Source organism: Lepisosteus oculatus, chromosome 29 (assembly GCF_040954835.1).
Source record: "Lepisosteus oculatus isolate fLepOcu1 chromosome 29, fLepOcu1.hap2, whole genome shotgun sequence".
Classification (NCBI taxonomy): Eukaryota; Metazoa; Chordata; class Actinopteri; order Semionotiformes; family Lepisosteidae; genus Lepisosteus; species Lepisosteus oculatus.
The window spans coordinates 1832895-1849745 of record NC_090724.1 but is presented as its reverse complement, the minus strand read 5'-3'; the positions used below and the strand labels follow the sequence as shown (position 1 = coordinate 1849745).

Sequence of the window (16851 nt, the reverse complement as noted above, 5' to 3'; positions counted from 1 at the left end):
GCGCCAGAGCTCTCGTCCGCGGCGGGAGTTACGGAAGGGGGCGGGGCGTTCCTCCCCGGGTTTTTCCCCCCCCCCCCACCTCCCTCCGCTGCTGGTGACGTAGGGAGAAGAGGGTAGCAACAGTTGCCTTGAGACCCCCGCGCGCCATAGTGACTGTAGTCGTGGAGACAGTTACTTACCAACGGGAGCAACACGCAGCAACAGCAGCAGCAGCACCGGGAAGAGTGAGCGTGTGGGAGAGAGAGAGCAGCCAGGGCACAACTAAACACAAGGCGAAGGTGAATATATCTTTCCTGGGTACGATGAAATTTGCTTTCCTCCCCTCGCTACGCAGACGGGATGTTTTTCTTTATTTTTTTTTTGTGGTGGTGGTGGCGGTGGTCGTTCCGCTCTCCCGGACCAACACCACCATTACCCGCTGGGGAACAGCGACCACTGACGCGCGTCGTGGGGTGTGTGCGTGGAGTTTGGGGGGCTCCCGTGACTACCAGCTGTGTTGGTGTGTGCGCGACAGACACCCCCCGCCCCAAAAAAAGTTGGGACCCTCCCGGCCGGGGGAGCCGCGCTTTGCCGCCGAGCGGTGGGGTCGGCGCCCGCGAGAAGTGGCCCCGAGTGGCTCGAGCGGGGCGGGGGGTCCCGGGTGGTGCGGGGAGAGAGAGGGGACCCCCCACCCCGGCCCCCAGAGCCGCTGCTGCACGCCGGGGGAGAGAGGGAGGGAGCCGGGCTGAAACTTCTCCACAACTTCCTTCCTCCCCGGCGGGCCGGTGGGTCCTCGTCCTGTCCCCGCCCGCCTCGCCGCGCTCCCGGCTTCCCCGGCCGGCCCGGCCCGCTGCCGGGTCCCGCACATGTCCGCGCCGGTGTTGTACCTCACCTGGGGGGGGGGGGAGTTTGAAAACTTCTCACTCGTGGACCGGGGGGGTGACACCGGCCCTCGCACCTCGTTCGGTTCACTTGCGCTTCACCGCCGCCGGCGACCGTCTCTCTCTTCAGAGGCGCTCACTGCTAGTACCGGTTTTCTGGGCTGGGGGAGAGTGAAAAGTAGGAGCGGGGTGACGTTTCTTGCCACTTCTGCCTCCGGGGGCAGGAGAGACCTGTCGCGGGGCAACTGGCGGATGTGACCCTCACCGTCCCGACCGGTTCGTGGAGAGCCGGTGTCGTGTCCCCGGTCCCCGGCCGGACGCGTCGCGTTTCTGCCGCTCCCGGCTCCCCGCACTCGGGACTGGCAGAAAGAAAGAAACGCAGGAAGCCAGAGGAAAGTCAGCCGGGGACGGCTTGCTGTGTCTTCCCAAACTCCCGCCCTTCGGCTCGGCGTGCGAGGCGGGAGTCCGGGAAGGTCCGACGGCAAAACCGACGAGAAGTTTGTCGCCTCTTTCCGCCTCCTACAGACCCTTTCCGCGGATTGGAAACGGAGTCTTCGCCTCCCGCTCCCCAGATTAGCTGTGAGTCAGCATTTAATTACTCTCCAGGCGGAAGAGCTGGCTTTGCCGGTGTTTTTCCCCGATCGACCCCTTTTCCCTAAATGTCTTGGCTCGGTTTGCAGCCCGTTGTCTGCTGATCTTAAGCGCTTTCACGGCGTGAAATCAGTCCGGTCTCCACGACTCTGGAGCTCCTTCGCTTTCCCGGTCTGCTCCGAGGCGGCGTGTAACACCGGAGTAGCCTTGTCTTCCAATTCTGTGTGTTGGCGACCCACAGGTGTGTGTGTGGGGAGAAGTTCCAACAATTTGGGAAAGATGAACGTGTGATTGTCCCACCTAGGCCCACAAATCAGGAAAGATATCTCGCAGTGCTTTGTAATAACCTAGAGATGAAGGCTTTTCAATTGCCGATTAAATAAAACTGCACACCGGTTATCGCCTGCATCAGAACCCCTGTTCCCTAGTAGTGTCCCATAGATCAGAGAGTCTGTCTTGCTGGGCGCAGTTAAGTCTGATGCACAGTTTTCCATAACAAGATGTTTTTTTTTACAGATTGCGCTTGTCGTCTTTGAGCTAAAAAGCAGTGCGGACTTTCAGGATGTGTTGGGCCGTAGCCCTGCATGAACGTCACTTCAATCGTGTATGACATATCCGCAGTATAAGGGGTTGATCTATACCCCTTTCTTGAACAGAACACCAACAGGCCCGCAGTAAAGTTGAAAGGGAGACCACAATACCTTTGTTGCTTGATTGATAGAGCTTGTTCCCCATGGAGGGGAGTTTAAAACTTGTTGCAGACAGAAAACTGTCCTGAGAAGTCTGAGGCACTGCAGCGCCCTGTTGCATCAAGAGTGAGCCCGCGCCCACCTTGCATTTCTGCATCTCCAACTCCCCCCCTCATAATTTGTTTGTTGTGAGTTATTTTATTTTTTTATTTGGCGGGGGCTTTTATCTGGGGAAAAAAGTGAAAGGAACATCCATTTATACAGCAGGGCCACTTTGCTGGAGTGAGGTGACACGCGAGTGCACCACAGCAGTGGCCCCCTGGGATTTGAACCCGCAGCCTCTCCCACTGTGCATCCAGAGGCCCTAGACGCCATCCAGAGGTGCTGCCATTTGCCACCCCTTCCTGTAGTCGATTCTTTTTTTAATACTGCCAATGTAATTGCTCAAATATCTCAGCTGGGTGGTGCTATGCTGAATTATACAGCGTCAGGTGCCCTGTTTTATTTATTCTACATTTCTCTTCGCATTGATCGTTTACCGATATAATTGTTCTCCCCCCTAATATTATGAGACATCTATGGTAAACTGGTATTCTGATTTGCGGCATCATAAGTTATTTTAAATTGAAAAGGTTTTTAAAATTGCCTCGCACAAAGCCTCTGTCCCAGTTTGTGCATTGGCTCGCGTGGGATTGAGGTATCCGTTTAATTTTGTTTGTTGATTAAATTAGGATTGCAGTTGGGAGTGAGCCTGGTTTGCGAGACTCTGTAGAGAAAAGCCCACATTCGCTCTCCTCATCTCCCACTGCATGACTGACACAGCTTGACTCCACACCTGCGTCTCGGTCACCTCAGCCAGCGCTCTTAATGAGCTCTATTGGTGAGGACTCTCCTCCAGGTGTCGGCACTAATTTGGTGCTTGGGGTGGGTATTCTGATCAAAGAATCAGAATGGTCACAATCAGGCAACGCAACTACAAATGTACACAGTATGCTACCTGCTTACTCTTTTCATCCAGTAAGTCCGGACTGGAAGCATGGTTTGGAAAACTTTGTCCCATGTCTTTCAGTGCTGACTTCCATAACGGGAAGGTCACGCTGCTGTTTTAAATTAAAAAAAAGGCCAATTCTGATCCCTGCATACTTATTCACATCAGCCTGTTCAACGGTATGCCTCCTGCTCATCTTGTAAGAAAGAATCTCTGTTTCTGCATGTAAGCAACATTGTTACTGTATCGATGAAAATGCTCTGCATCATGCGTTTCTCTCGTGATCCGCGTCTTATTTTGCGATTGCTTGTCTTCATGAACATTTAAACTCCTTACATTGTTTATTTCTATTTGACTACTGAATTTGGATTCCCCGTTAGCAGCTTTTTTTTTAAATCGGGAATTTGTTACCTAGTAATTTTGCGCACAAGAATGATTTCCTCTTCTGTTTTAGCTGTTGTTGCAGCTGTTTAATTTACGTTCTTTTGATCCTGTCTCTTTTTTAAGCGGTAATGAATGTACATTTTAAATGGTTGGCAAATGGACATTTGCTAAAGATGTTTGCGGTAACGGGGACTATTGTTGAAGCCCTTCGCAGCATAGAAATCCAGCTGGCGCTTTAATTAAGAACCAAATACGTTGTTGCTGGTAATGGAGCACACTGCTACAGGTGTCCCTGTGTTATCAAGAAGTAAATAATTTAGGAGGAGAGCCAAATGACTACTGCAATGGGGATAAATAATTGATCCCAGGAAATATCTACTTGTCTAAAAGGCGTCAGTTTCTGCACTGCAGTGATGTACAGTATGCGAGTGTTGTGAGAATATGTGGGACACGTTTCAACTACAGCGTAACTTGCCTGCTTTCCGCAAAGTGGAGCGTTTTGTGAATTCTGTATCGCCTTAATTATGCGGAGGGTAATGGATATACCGGACACTGGGTTTGTTTTTTGTGTGGTTTATTGAAGATAAAAAAATTAACTCCCACGAGAGTAGCTGATTATGGATAAGCCTGGGACACAATAAAACTGTATACATAGCATAGGTGGATTCTTGTGGCTATATTTGTTTGAGAGAAACCATCAGGGGTTCAAGAGTTCTTTCTAATAATGAAAAGTGGCGAGCCCACACCTAACTAGAACCGCTGCTAAAACTATGACCACCGCTCATTTTGCTACAGGTAGTGCGTTTGAGTTCGCTGCACTGAAGAACAGCTAGGCATGATGCCAGCTGGAGCTGTCAAAGACATACCCCCAGCCCTGGTAAACCTGATCATCAGTTTCTAGTGACTTGGAAAAGATGATGGTTCTTCTGGTCGACTTAGCAGATCTACAGTATGTGGTGTAGTGAATGAGGAGTGGCCGACGCCTGTCCTGCAGGCCTCTTGCATTTCCATTCCAAATGATCTCCACTTCACCCCTCTGAATGCATTGCCTATAACCCATCGCACTACAGTTGTTCCGGGGCTTCATACATGAGAGTCTGAAGGAGCTGGCTGCCACAGAGGTGGTGTGTTGTGGCTCTTGAGAGCCAGGACTGATGGCTGAAATTCAGCTGATCTTTCTGTTCCCACCCCAGTGGAAGGAACATTCATGCATTTGCATTTGACAGAGCCAATAGTAAGAGAAAGACCTCTTAGGGCTGTATGGTGAGCTTTCCCAGTGGCTGGTTGTGTAAATGAATGGAATGAGCACTAAAACCTTTACTGAACTGAATCCAGCCAGCTCTGCGTATAGGGTGCCCCAGCAATGTGACTGAGCTCACCCAAGCAACTCTGGGATAAGGTGGGATGAATCCTGCTTGGGTTTCCCCCTATCAGATATCAGGGAAGCACCTCCCTGTGGTTGGAGAGGGAATCGCACTACTATGCACTGCAAGCTTGTGCCAAGACTACGGGATCTGACACTGATCTGCCCCTGTGTCTCTGGACACCTCCGTCCAGGAGGGTCACTGCCCTTCACCACTAGGGTGTGGTTGATAAGTAGTTTGTAATTTATGTTTAAATTAGATTATGGCAATCGGAGTCTCTTCATGTGACTTGATCGTAACGCCTGCATCTCTTCGTGGGAGAGGAGGAGTGAATACAAATTGTCTGTGGTGGGAAGGGTTTTGTTACCGAGATACAGTAGGTGCTCATAATGCATTATTTACTTACTGTCTTAAAGCATGGGGTGAAGATAGAGTACAGTCACAGTCCTGCTCCCTCCAGTCCATTTAGTTAGAACTGAACAGCCGCAAACACTTTTAAGAGATTGCTTTGAACAATCATAGCACATTTCCCATTTTATACTGATATCAGGAGCTGACTCTTCTTACTGTGCTGTCGAATATGCACTGAGGCAACCCCCCCTGTGCCTAGTGTAGGCAACACATGACTTTCTGTTTACATCATTCAGTTGTCATGATCCCTTTGCTTTTGTTCAGTTCTTGTCTATTTCCTCAACCTCTGTGAAAAGAACTGTGGTCGTATTACAGTTCCCCTAACATCCATCTGCTCTCTTCCGTGTCGGATGCCTGGAATTTTTCCGGGTTCAGGAGCATAAAGTATAATCGATCCAGCCCCGGCCTAGAAGACTTTCAGATGAGACTTATTGCCTTTTTATTCTGTTGGCTTATTGTAATAAAAAATGACTACATTAGAAGTTTTTGAGGAAATGGCAAAGCTGCCTTTTGGAAGAGTTCAGCATTCAATTGAGCCTTAAGTCACCAGCTGAAAAAATAAACAGCCCTAAAAGAGTAAAAGCACCATAATAAGAGAGTGTGTTATGTTTGCATGGTAACTTATTAAACACCAAAACACCCAAACCTATGGAAAAGTGTCTTTCTTTAGAAGCTGAGCTTTTTTTTTTTAATTGAGGTTATTTTTACCGTTCTGAGCGCAGTGGGCGTACATATTTCAAGCTTGCACAGGCAGGTTAGAGGGAAAGGGCGCTCTGTGGAGAGCAGGCAGGTACAGACTGGATGAGTCTGTGCTGTCAGTAAGGGGGATGAATTCACAGGGGTGCCGTGTTTATGTAGATATGCGCTGTGGTATTACTAAGGCACAGCAGAGAAGCTGCTGTCATAAATGGGGGGTGGAGGGACAGTGGGACTGGTTACAGTATGCCAGAATGCCAACAGGTTTCTTGAGAACTTCCAGTCTTTCCCCGGTCTCTGCCAATGCTTCTCTGTTTCAAATTAGGTGGTGGTTTTGTGTGACACATTGAAGTCCGTAGAGGCGTCAGCTGAGACATGGCAGTTTGTTATACAGAGGTTCTGTACAGCTGCTTCCAGCAGCTTAAGTCTGTGGCAGTACAGTAAATCATTCTGCTGTCCAGACTATCCCATCATCTTTCTTGATCCCTGCTGTACGTGAATAAACTGTAGCACGATTGAAATAGAGAAGAAAATGGCGACGTTGCTATAAATGAAGAATGGAATTAGTTAGTTTCCTGTAGTGCCCGCAAGTTCCTTGAAAATGTCCAGCCATTTCCTGGCCTGTGTTGAGCAAGACTGCTGCATTGTTTCTATTTACGTAGGACGAGCTCCACAGATTACCTGCTTCACTGGTTAACTTTGATTAAGATTGCCAGAACCCATTCCTCCCTGTGGTTCTCCGTCTTGCAACACGATGCGAGATACTGCACAATGACACCTCCACCCAAAGGCCTGTGTGGAAACCCGGCGTCGATGAAGTTCGCTTGTAATGTGTGTCAGGGATTGAAAGATACTCGCATGCTAAATGTCTAGGGCCCCTCAGACACATAAATACTCATTCACTGGCAGGCTTGAATAAAGGAGCATGGGGCCAACTTCCATCACCTCTCCCTGGCCAGGACAATCTTCAGATCTCAATGCTGTTGAAAACTGGAGAAGCCTGTGGAACGCGCAAATCCAACATCCTGTCACCCAATCACACCCTGGGCTGAAAAGGTGGGACTGGGCTGCCAGTGTTTCCCAGCCTCGTGGAAGACGGGTCATGTCCTGTTCAGGCTCTTGTTGCTACGCACAGAGACTCCCGCATGTTGTTTGATGAGGGTGGTTGTTAATACTTTGGCCAGTGACTGTAGTTGATAGAACTTTTGTCTTTCAACTTGCTGTCACCTTGTGAACTAGAATTTGAAAACCCTTTCTGCCGTTCAAATTCCATTCAAGAGAGTTTCGAGAGGCGCAGTTCCTAGTCCAGAATTCCATGTGAAATGAAATGAGCCCATAAAGGAGAATAGTTTAAAAAAAAAACTGAAGTGCAATGTGGCAACTGTGACTGTGAATCTGTATGTCCAGTCAACATCAGTCTCTTGCTAATGATGGCGATTTGAAGTGTGAGTGGTCAGATCAGGATTAGATTGTGAACAAATAACTTTCTAGTATAAGTTACTGTCCACGGCTTCAGTTCTCAGCAGCTGGAGATGATGCAGCAGAAATGAACTAAGGTGTTAAAGGAGAGTCTTTTATTACTGTGCTAGTTTGTAATCTCCAACATATGTCCAACATGGACATAGTGATCATGCTCTCTTCGTGCAGTGTTTAATCATGCTTTAACGTGCTGCTCTGTGGAAGCCAGTCTAAACTTATGATGATTCAGCTCCTCCGCTCCTCTCAGTCATAAGCATTAGACAGCTCAATGGTTCCTTGGGCTGAAACAAACACCGACACATAAGGGGACTAGTTATGTTGTGATGGTTTTAACAGACCCGAGTACAATACAGCCTGTTATTACAGCAAACAGTTCTTTTCTGTGCCACTTTTTCAATTGCCTAAACTGCTTGTGCAGCTCCTAGCATATAAATGCCTCAGTGGTGGAAGTCTGAGGATGACTTATCACATCCATCAAACCTTCTGTTTTTTTATTACTAATGTCATACTTCTGCTTAGCAGGCACGCTTATCAAGGCTGACATACTTTTTAGCATTCAATCAGCAGGTAAAATAGAAAACCTAGTAAAGCAAAGAAACTGCAATAAATCACAAGCTTGCAATACTTCAGGGTGAAGATAATACCAAACCAGGAATGGATAAGTACAGATGCCCAGTAGTCATAACAGTGCATTTCTAGAAGAAGGTACAATAAAACGCCAGCAAAGTGCACTACAGATCATATCGGTCCATTTACAGGGAACAGCAGCATGCAACGACTGCGATAGTGCAACAAATAACAGATTCCAGACATTGCTGGAAAGCCTTATTGTGGTTATTTGGAAACAGTGACTGAAAGTGTGTGTGTGTGTGTGGAGTCCCAGCAGTTAAAGCTTAAAGGTTAAGGCTTAGTGCAGTTGAGAGGGGAGACAATCACTGGTGCTGTGGGAACAGGGGCGTCTGGAGGAGGCGCTGGAAGGTGATCCGGGTCCGAGGGAGTGGGAGGGTGTGCAGGGAGGATCAGGGATTGGGGGCAGGAGAGCAGAGCCGCTGAGAGAGAAGCAGGCAAGGGTGGGAGCTGAGAACTGGATGCAAACAGCAATAAGGAGCCAATATGGGGATGGAGTTGAGGGGGGGGGGCAGGAGAGACAGGCGAGACGCGCAGCAGAGATCTGCGTGCGCTGCGCCAGTGCTGGTGTGGCAGGATGGGTGTGGTCAGAGAGTGGTGCTGAGGGAATGGAGACGGAGCAGCACCAGGGAAGAGGAGCGCTGGGAACAGGAGCGGGAGGGTCAAGGGTGGCCATGAAGCTTTTCATCTGCGGCTGAGGGGGAGAGGTTAGTGGAGCGAAGTGGATAGGAGATGTGGTGATCAAGGGAAAGGGAGGCGAGATTTAAAACTGTGTTCTTGATAAAAAAAAAAAAAGCTTTGCTTTTCATTCCCCTGTTGATACAACATCCCATATCCATTCCTGAAAGGTGATCAACACAGGTTTTATTACACTGCTATCGTGGCCGTTTGTGTTGTTAAATACTTTTCTTTGCAGGCCTTGAATTTTCCCTTGGATGATTACTGCCCAAGAACCAGATCAATATGGTATTCCGTTAATTAAAGGGGTCCTGTAGGGAGGTGTGGTTGAGCACAAACAAACCCTTGCCGGAATCTAAAATCCGTTTTGGCAAATTGCCCCTTTTGTTTTTCCGAAGGTTATTCTTGGTGTCTGTTTTCAGGATGGCTCAACGTAAACTCTGCTGACGTGAACGCTGTATGATGCTGATGAAGTTGTCTATCCGGTGATGGATCCCCTAACAAAATAAAAGAGCGTAGCGTAGCCTGAAAGCACTCTCCCAGCTGTTTTGACTTGGCGTGAGTAATTACACGGCTGCCACAGGCATGTACCCAGCCCACAATCGCACCCGTGCGCAGCTCATCGTGTTCCTATAGTCCAAATGCAATGGCGCAGCTATGCCGGCTTCCACTCTTGGTCCCAGTGGGTTTTCTAGTATCTCCTCGAATCTTTCTTCCTTGCGGTGTGTGTGCAGCGCTCACTTCCCCTTCTTCGGTTTCCACTTGCAGGAGTTGTAGTGGCAGAGTGGTGCACACCGGAAATGCAGACGCTCCTCGTTGTCTGAAGGCTGCCTCTTTAGCCTCTGCAGCTCTGTCAGGGCAGTGGATCACGGTGAGGAGTCCTTCCCACTAGTTAATGTCAGCTCTGCTTTATGGCCACTTAAGCAGCTTTGCTCCTAATGTTTCTTTTGACATGACATTTTATCTGTCTCAATCACGGATCTATAGCTCACAGGGCCTGTGGCCTTTACCTGTTGAACCACTTGGTTCACTGTTGAACAGGGGTAAGTGTCTAGAGGCATTGCTCCTTTTCATGATATGGGGTGCCGGGGTACTGAGGTTCATTTGCTGTTCCTCCAGATTGCACCAGAGTTACTTTTTTTCAGAATGTCCAAACGAGAGATCAGTTTTATCCAAAGGAGGTCCAAAGGTGAAAATAAGAACAGACCCTTTCGAGACTCGCATAAGGAGCATGTCTTTACGCAGAGAGTTGTGGATGTCTGGAATGAACCACACAGCTTTGCTGCTTCAGGGGATTCTTCAGGGGGGGGGGGATTTCAGGAAAACTGAATCGAATTTCAACATTCCCAAAACACAGGTTAATTGGGGAGATTTTCCCCCCGGAATGGGTGTGTGCATAAGCCCTGTGATGGTGTGCCCTTCCGGTTGCTTGCCTGCTTATGCCCCAGCTTCCTCGTGACCCTGCATTGGATGAGGTGGTTAGATAACAGATAGGTGGCTGTCTCTAAACTTGTTGTTGGTTTGTGGATCACAGGAAGAATTTGTCTTTGTAGATCATACGTTGGGTAGCTGAGGTAGGTCATTCTGGTTATTGTGCAGCAGACTGGGGTGCCAGCATATGGTTTTCAGTGGGTGTGACGGTTTGGGTTCCCTGTGCAAATGTTTTTAACTCAACTTGCAGTTTTGCATTACTTAACATAATAAAGGGTGTTCCATAGGAATTTCTAAGTAACAAGGCGGTGTTGATGGAAAGGAGAGATAAGGAGACAGCGTGGGCAAGGCTGTCAGAGCAAGAGAAAGAGAGGGGAACTTTGCTCGGTGTGATGGGCACTGTGGTGGGTGTCTTTATTGAACCTGGCTGTCAGGAGAGATTACACTGGAGATGGCGAGGATGGGGGGCTTAAATCCTGCAGCTTGATGGAAGAAAAGAGTGATTGACACATCTCTGATTACATTTTCAGATAGACAGACGGATAGCTATCCCAAAGGGAAACCAATAAGCCTAGGAAATCCTGTCTCATGAGAGAAGAGGGTAATTCATCCAGATATTTCTTCCAGATATTACTGGAAAGCGATAGAGTGAGAGAGAGAGAGAGAAAATAAATGACTGTGGAAATCTTTGAATGCCTGACGGAGCTTATTGGGATAATAATATTAATCATTATTACCAGGACGAAAAGAGAAATGTTCCAGGCTGCTATGAAAGCAGCAATGTTGTCTTTCCAAAACACAGTGTTCTGGGTGCTGGTTTTCACAGGGTTCCTGGAAGAAGACAAGCTCTAAGATTTAACGCTTTCTGAAATTGCATCAGAAGGAATGTGCGGCTCTGTCCCCCAATGCTGCACAGAGATCAGAGGGGGCGGTGGTGGCCTTCTTTTCCTGCAGCACCTGTTTCAGCACCTGTTTGCAGGAGACATTAGTGTACTTGTGCGAGTAGAGGAAAGGGTGAGAAGTAGTATTTTGCAAGTCTCCATATGCGAGGTGATCACCTTCACACTGCCAGAAAGTAAGACCTGGTGTTTTTGGAAGAGAAAATAGGAGAAGACGGGGGTTCGTATTAAAAACTATTTCTGTAGCAAAAAAAAAGCGGTTGAACCACTAGGTCTGTTCCCGCAGATGTGTGAAGTGGATTTGAAAATTCCTCCGTCGGTGATATGACTTCATCCGACTGCTGTGCTGGGCACCATGCCTTTCCACTCCACCTGCGGCTTCAGGCGGTTTTCTTAGGTGATAAGAGTGCTGCCCGTTTGGAAACGCCCTGTCGAGGGAAACGAGCCGGCAAGTTCGACGACGTCGGGGAGCGGACCCCCTTGGGAAGGGACCCCCTGAAAGGCTTGACCCAGAGCAACGTGCCGCTTGTGGTCGGGTTTCGACCGCGTGCAGAACACAGATGGATCTTGCGAAATCTGTGGCCATGGTGGGGGGGGGTCTGGGTGGGTCTTTACTCTGGAAAGGGTGGGTCATGGAGTGGAGACGGGGGGGGGGGGGACTTTTGAAAAAGTTTTTAAATTCCCCAGCGGCGAGTTGAAACTTGTGTTTTATAAATGTTTTTTTTTTCCTTCTCTCTCCCCATATCCAAGGGCATTCTTTGCATTCCACCCTTCTTGTATCGTAGCGACGCAGCAACTAATTAAATTTCCTGACAATAAACAGCAGACAAGGGTCCCGATTTGCATTAGAATGAGCATTACTTTTTTTTTGTCTTTCATTCAAAGACGGTGGCAGAGGCCCCCCAAATACCAGGACTTTAACCTCCTGAAGCTCCTTTTATGTAAAGTTGCCAAAGCCCCTTTCATGGGCTGTGTTTTTTATGTGTTAATTTAATTGTCACACAAAAACCTCACCCCTGTCCCCCTTTGCCTTCATATATATTAAGTCACTTTACGTTGAGCCTATACGTCAGTACAAGGGACGCATTTGTCCTCATTAAATCGGGCAGCTGAGACAGGGGGAGCCGGCTGCAGCCCAGTGTGGCGAGGCCGGGCCGATGGAGAGGCCTGGAGCTGGCCACAAGTCCTTGGCCCGTCCTGTCCGCACGCCCCAGGGGATGGCTGAGCCTTCTTCCCAGAGCCTGCAGCTCTTCCTCCCTGCCCTGTCCTGGCACCCCTTTATTCAGCCTTGCAGATGCGGAAGTTTGGGAGCGGAGTGTGGGGGTTTGGGTTTGAGCATCCGTGGATTTGGGGAAAATTTGGCACCTCCACCACACTTGTTGTACTTCCGGGGAAGAAATTTGCATTTTGTTTTCCCCCCTCAGGGGTCTTATTAATTATCCCAAACAAATTGTGCCAAGGCCGAAAAAATACTTGTAGGGAAAAAAAAGCCCTTAAGAAGCCCAGTGTTTTGTCTTCCAGGATTTTTCCACCTGAAAGAGCTCTCTGTCATAATGACCTGTCAGAAGTGTGTGCCTTTACACACAAGCAGTTTCCTGTCATGGGAGAGCTGAGATTTGTCAGATGCTGGTTCATGGCTGTTGTTACGTTCAGAACTTCAGGGCGACGGATGTGCTTTGTCGGGTTTTTTACCCATCTTCTGCCGTGTCCTCTTCTTGAACTGACTCTTCTTTCTCTCCGCCTGCATTAAGATCTTTATTTGTTGCCTTTGTGGGGATTTAAACCATTTGAAAAACACATCACTGTTTTATAAGCAAAAGCAAGGAGATTTCAGGATGTGTGAGTCACAGGCTCTCCTGTAAGATATTACTAAGGGCTGGATATCTCGGGCTTGGCCACACACTTTGAGTAAATATGCAAAGAGTGACATGTGAGGTTAAATATTCATATTGTGCGTCTGCTTCATTAATATGCTTTGTGCATTAATGCCAAATCATACTCCAGTGCTGTGTTTTGCTGCAAGAATAAATTACATTTATAGATGTTTATTATCTTGGAGAAAGTTTTAATGGGCAGCAACATCATAAAGTTAAGCCTTCATCTTTAGTGTAACTTCCAGCTCTTCATGCTGAGAGACAGTGTTCCTGATCTTATACCACTACAGTACAGTATAATATTTTAGTTTCCTTGAAGTCTTTCTATGATGATCGTAAAAGGACAACCGTTGATCGCTAGTTTCAATAAAAGCACAAAAAAAGCAGTCAAAGACCTATGCGTTGTTGGCATTTTATCAGAAAAACTAATAAAATCTTTCTATATTGTATCCCTGCTTTTATAAAGCATCTTTAAGCTCTATTTGGAGATCGAGCAGGTCGGTTTTCTCTTGTGTTCATCCACGAGCCTATGGAGTGAGACGTTCTCCTCTCATACCTAGCAGGGTTCAGGTTTGCTACCCTTGGATTTTGCAGCTTTGCCACTGCTGGCCTGCAAGCCTGGAGACCAAGGGCTGGTAAGCAGTTGCTTCAGGTGAGACGGATAGACCTGATTCTAATCTCTGGTCTGCCAAAGCAGAGAAAACCTCTTAAGTCTTTCATTCTATTTCTTTCTCTCCCTTTTACAAGCCCTCGCCTGCACTAAATTGGTGCAGCCAGCCTGCGTTTGTGATCTGCTTTGACGCGGATTTTCGCGTTTTGCTTTTTTTAGTGTAGTTTGAGAGCAGTGCAGTTGAGGGCTGAAGTGTGCAGTTCTGCTCAATTTGTAGCGCAATGTTTTGAGACCATGAGCCCACTTTATAGTTCCTTGTAGTCTGGCTTCATTGTCTCTTGAAGCTGCCTCAACAGAACATGTTCCTCTACAGGTCAGTAGTCAGGAGAAGTGTTGTGATTGATTTAACAAGTATCTGTTGCAGAAAGAATCCTTTGCTGCTGAAATGAGTGTTGCTTATGTAACAATTTCTAGCAATGCTTACATTGTATAAGGCTAAAAAACACTGCGCAACATGATAAACTGTGCATAAACCTTATGGTAAAATATGGTAAAAAACAAAACATAAACAAAAATTTCATCTAACATTCCAGGACCTCTGTTACTGTGCTGCATCTGCAGAAGGCATTCAGCTCTCAGTCCTTCAAGTTGTCTTCCATCATTTTCACCTAACTTTTCTCTACCTGAAGTTCATCTCTTTATCTTTTGTCCAGAAGTGTCTCCTTATGAATGGATAACTGTGTAATGTCTGTAATGTAATTTGTCCAAAATGCTAAGGGTGTTTAGCACTTGTATAGTGTTTGTGGAGTTGGTTTGAAACTCAAATTTTGACATTCCTGAAAAGCAGACACACCCAGTTCTAGAGCTGACTGTCCCCTGCTGAACAAATGGTAACAAAACAAAAGGAAGATCTACAGCCGGGCAAACTCTCTGAAACATCCATTTTCTAACTGTCTCCCTATTCGTGAGCACCCTGGACAGGATGCCAGTCCAACACCGGCTAGACATAAACACAGACGCACCAGACGCCACTATACCTACTAGTATGTGTCTGGTCCGTGGGAAGACAGGAGCACCTGCAGGAAACCCACATGGTCTTGGGGAAACTCCGTGCAAACATCCCAGGTCTGGTATTGAACCCAGAGCTCCAACGTTAGGAGGCAGCAGTGATAACTACGGCCCCCCCATACAGCCATTCCCTGAAGTATCACAGTCTAACACAAGCACACGAAAATGGTTGCCATACTTTTTAGATGCGCCAACAAAGTTTTAGAGCTCTAGACAAAGCCATAGACATGGCCCATCGGGTACCCAGTTTATCACCCTTGAGACTGAAAATGGCTTTATTACATCCTGTTCCAAGTGCAGATCGCTAACTTTTATATACCTTTCTTTCTGATTGTCGTTTTTTGGCACAACATGTCGTTTAAAGACCGAAAAATACTCCTAAAAAGCCCCAGCAAAATACAGAATACACTGTCCGACTACACGTACCCTGCAGGTGTCTAATCTTTTGTAATGTCCGGCGTCAAGAAACTAACACACCAATCTAGAGAGCTAGAGAGCTGAGAGACTGTGTCTACAGAGACAGTTTATTGCCAGAATGTTATTAGCGAGAACTGGCCTGTGGGCCTATATGTGTGCTGCTTTTGTGCCTTTGCTGTCCTGTGATGCCAAGAAATGGATGTTAATCATAGTCTGAAGGTGCTTGGAACTGATCTAGTTCTTTTCACTGCAAAGGATCTCATCCTCCTCTACAGTGGAGGAGGTCCCATTTTATGCACCACAGAAGTACAGACCCACCTGGCTGTACTGTGGTGCAGAGATAAATTGCTACATCAGTTAAGACCAATAACATGACTCACGAGAGACACTGTAGAATACAGGTCTCATCCAAACTGTGATGTTGACTTTTTCTTGCTGCACATTTGATGCCCCCCGTCATACCGTTGAAGTGTGTTTTCTGTCTCTTTAACACTGAGGACTTGAAGAAAGAAATTAGAAGACAGTTAATTGCAAGCTGACGGTAACTTGGAGTAGGAACAAGCCACTGATGCTGCGCAGTCCCTTTTACAAATTAGGAATGTGATGATCCTCAAAAGCGGAAAGCCTGGCTCTCATGTTCCGCCCCTAGAGTCTGCTCCATAGCTCTTGAGTGGGAGGCATGACCTACTAACAGCTGATGCAGTGCTCCTTAACACAACTCCACCGCTCTCTCCCCCTTCCCACTGCCCCCTGTACCAGAACCTCCCCGGTCCAACTCGTTAACCCTCACTTACATGTCGGAGTAGAAGAATTGTCTGAGGGGCTGGACCCTTCTGTCTCGTGGGCCATTCGGAAAGCTCTGAGCCTATTCTAGAATGCAACCTTCCGTGTTGCTGTGGCTACTGCTTGTAACCTGCAATAACAATATTAGTTAATATTGGTCAAAAACACAATCACGGTGTTTTAGGTCATTCTGGGTACAGAACGTAACCCATTGCTGTGCAGTCATTACCTGGGTCTGGACAACATTTTCAGAATGCATTTGCTTACGTCCTTTGGCACTGTTGTCTAGCATCGGGAAAAAAACAAATGTATTTGGGTGATGGTTTTATCTGTGGTTGTTGTGGCACAAAGGATCAGACATGATCACTGCGGTCCCCTGTCTGTGCTTCTCATACTGGCCTACACTGGTTGAACCACCGAGAAGCTCTTGGGGAAACTTTTTTAAAAGTCAGACTTGTTTGCGTTAGGAGCCAAGCTTCCACTGTACTTTCTAAGAGGAAGGAACAAAATGACTTAATTCCTCACAGGGATTGACAGAAACCTTGTTTTGCCACTTCCCCAGTTAGAGATTTCTTGGTAACCTCCCTCCCCCCAGCAGGAGCTGACAGAGCAGTGCTTCATTTGCAAAGATCTCACACTAACATTTGGTTATTTGAGCGTGCATCGCTTTGCATTTTGTTTCTGAAAGTCTGTTGTGTGGCTGGGTGTGTTCAGAGAAGAACACAGCAGCTTTCCAGGGGTAGGCACGTAACACTGTGTCTAATAAATCCACTTTGGGAACCCTAACTGGCTTTATTGTGAGCAATGTAAAAATAAATCTTGAAAAGAAAGGTTCAAAGATTATTTTTTTTTTGCTGTACTCTTGTGATTTTCATGCCGAATTAGTTTTCCATCTGGTAGTGGCACATTGGAATTAACTTTCAGTGGGTGTACAGAAATTCAGGGAAAGCACTCTTAGCAAATGAAAAGGTCCTTTCAAGCACAGAATAAGAATGGGTGAAT

At 47.2% G+C, this 16851-nt stretch overlaps 1 protein-coding gene across 10 annotated transcripts in view; it reads left to right on the top strand.

Annotated features, from left to right (window-relative positions):
- The first annotated feature begins 100 nt into the window (after positions 1–100).
- rfx2 (regulatory factor X, 2 (influences HLA class II expression)) overlaps positions 101–16851 on the top strand; it is a 59901-nt gene continuing 43150 nt past the window's right edge. For 4 of the 10 annotated variants that reach the window (XR_001480600.2, XR_011184026.1, XR_001480598.2 and 1 more), the window contains exon 1: positions 102–278. The gene's annotated coding sequence lies outside the window, so the exon portion shown is untranslated. Of the gene's footprint in view, positions 298–334; positions 765–1357; positions 1440–9436; positions 9639–16851 lie in introns of those variants that run through there. The other 6 variants (XM_015365449.2, XM_006639781.3, XM_015365443.2 and 3 more) reach the window with 5 other exon arrangements.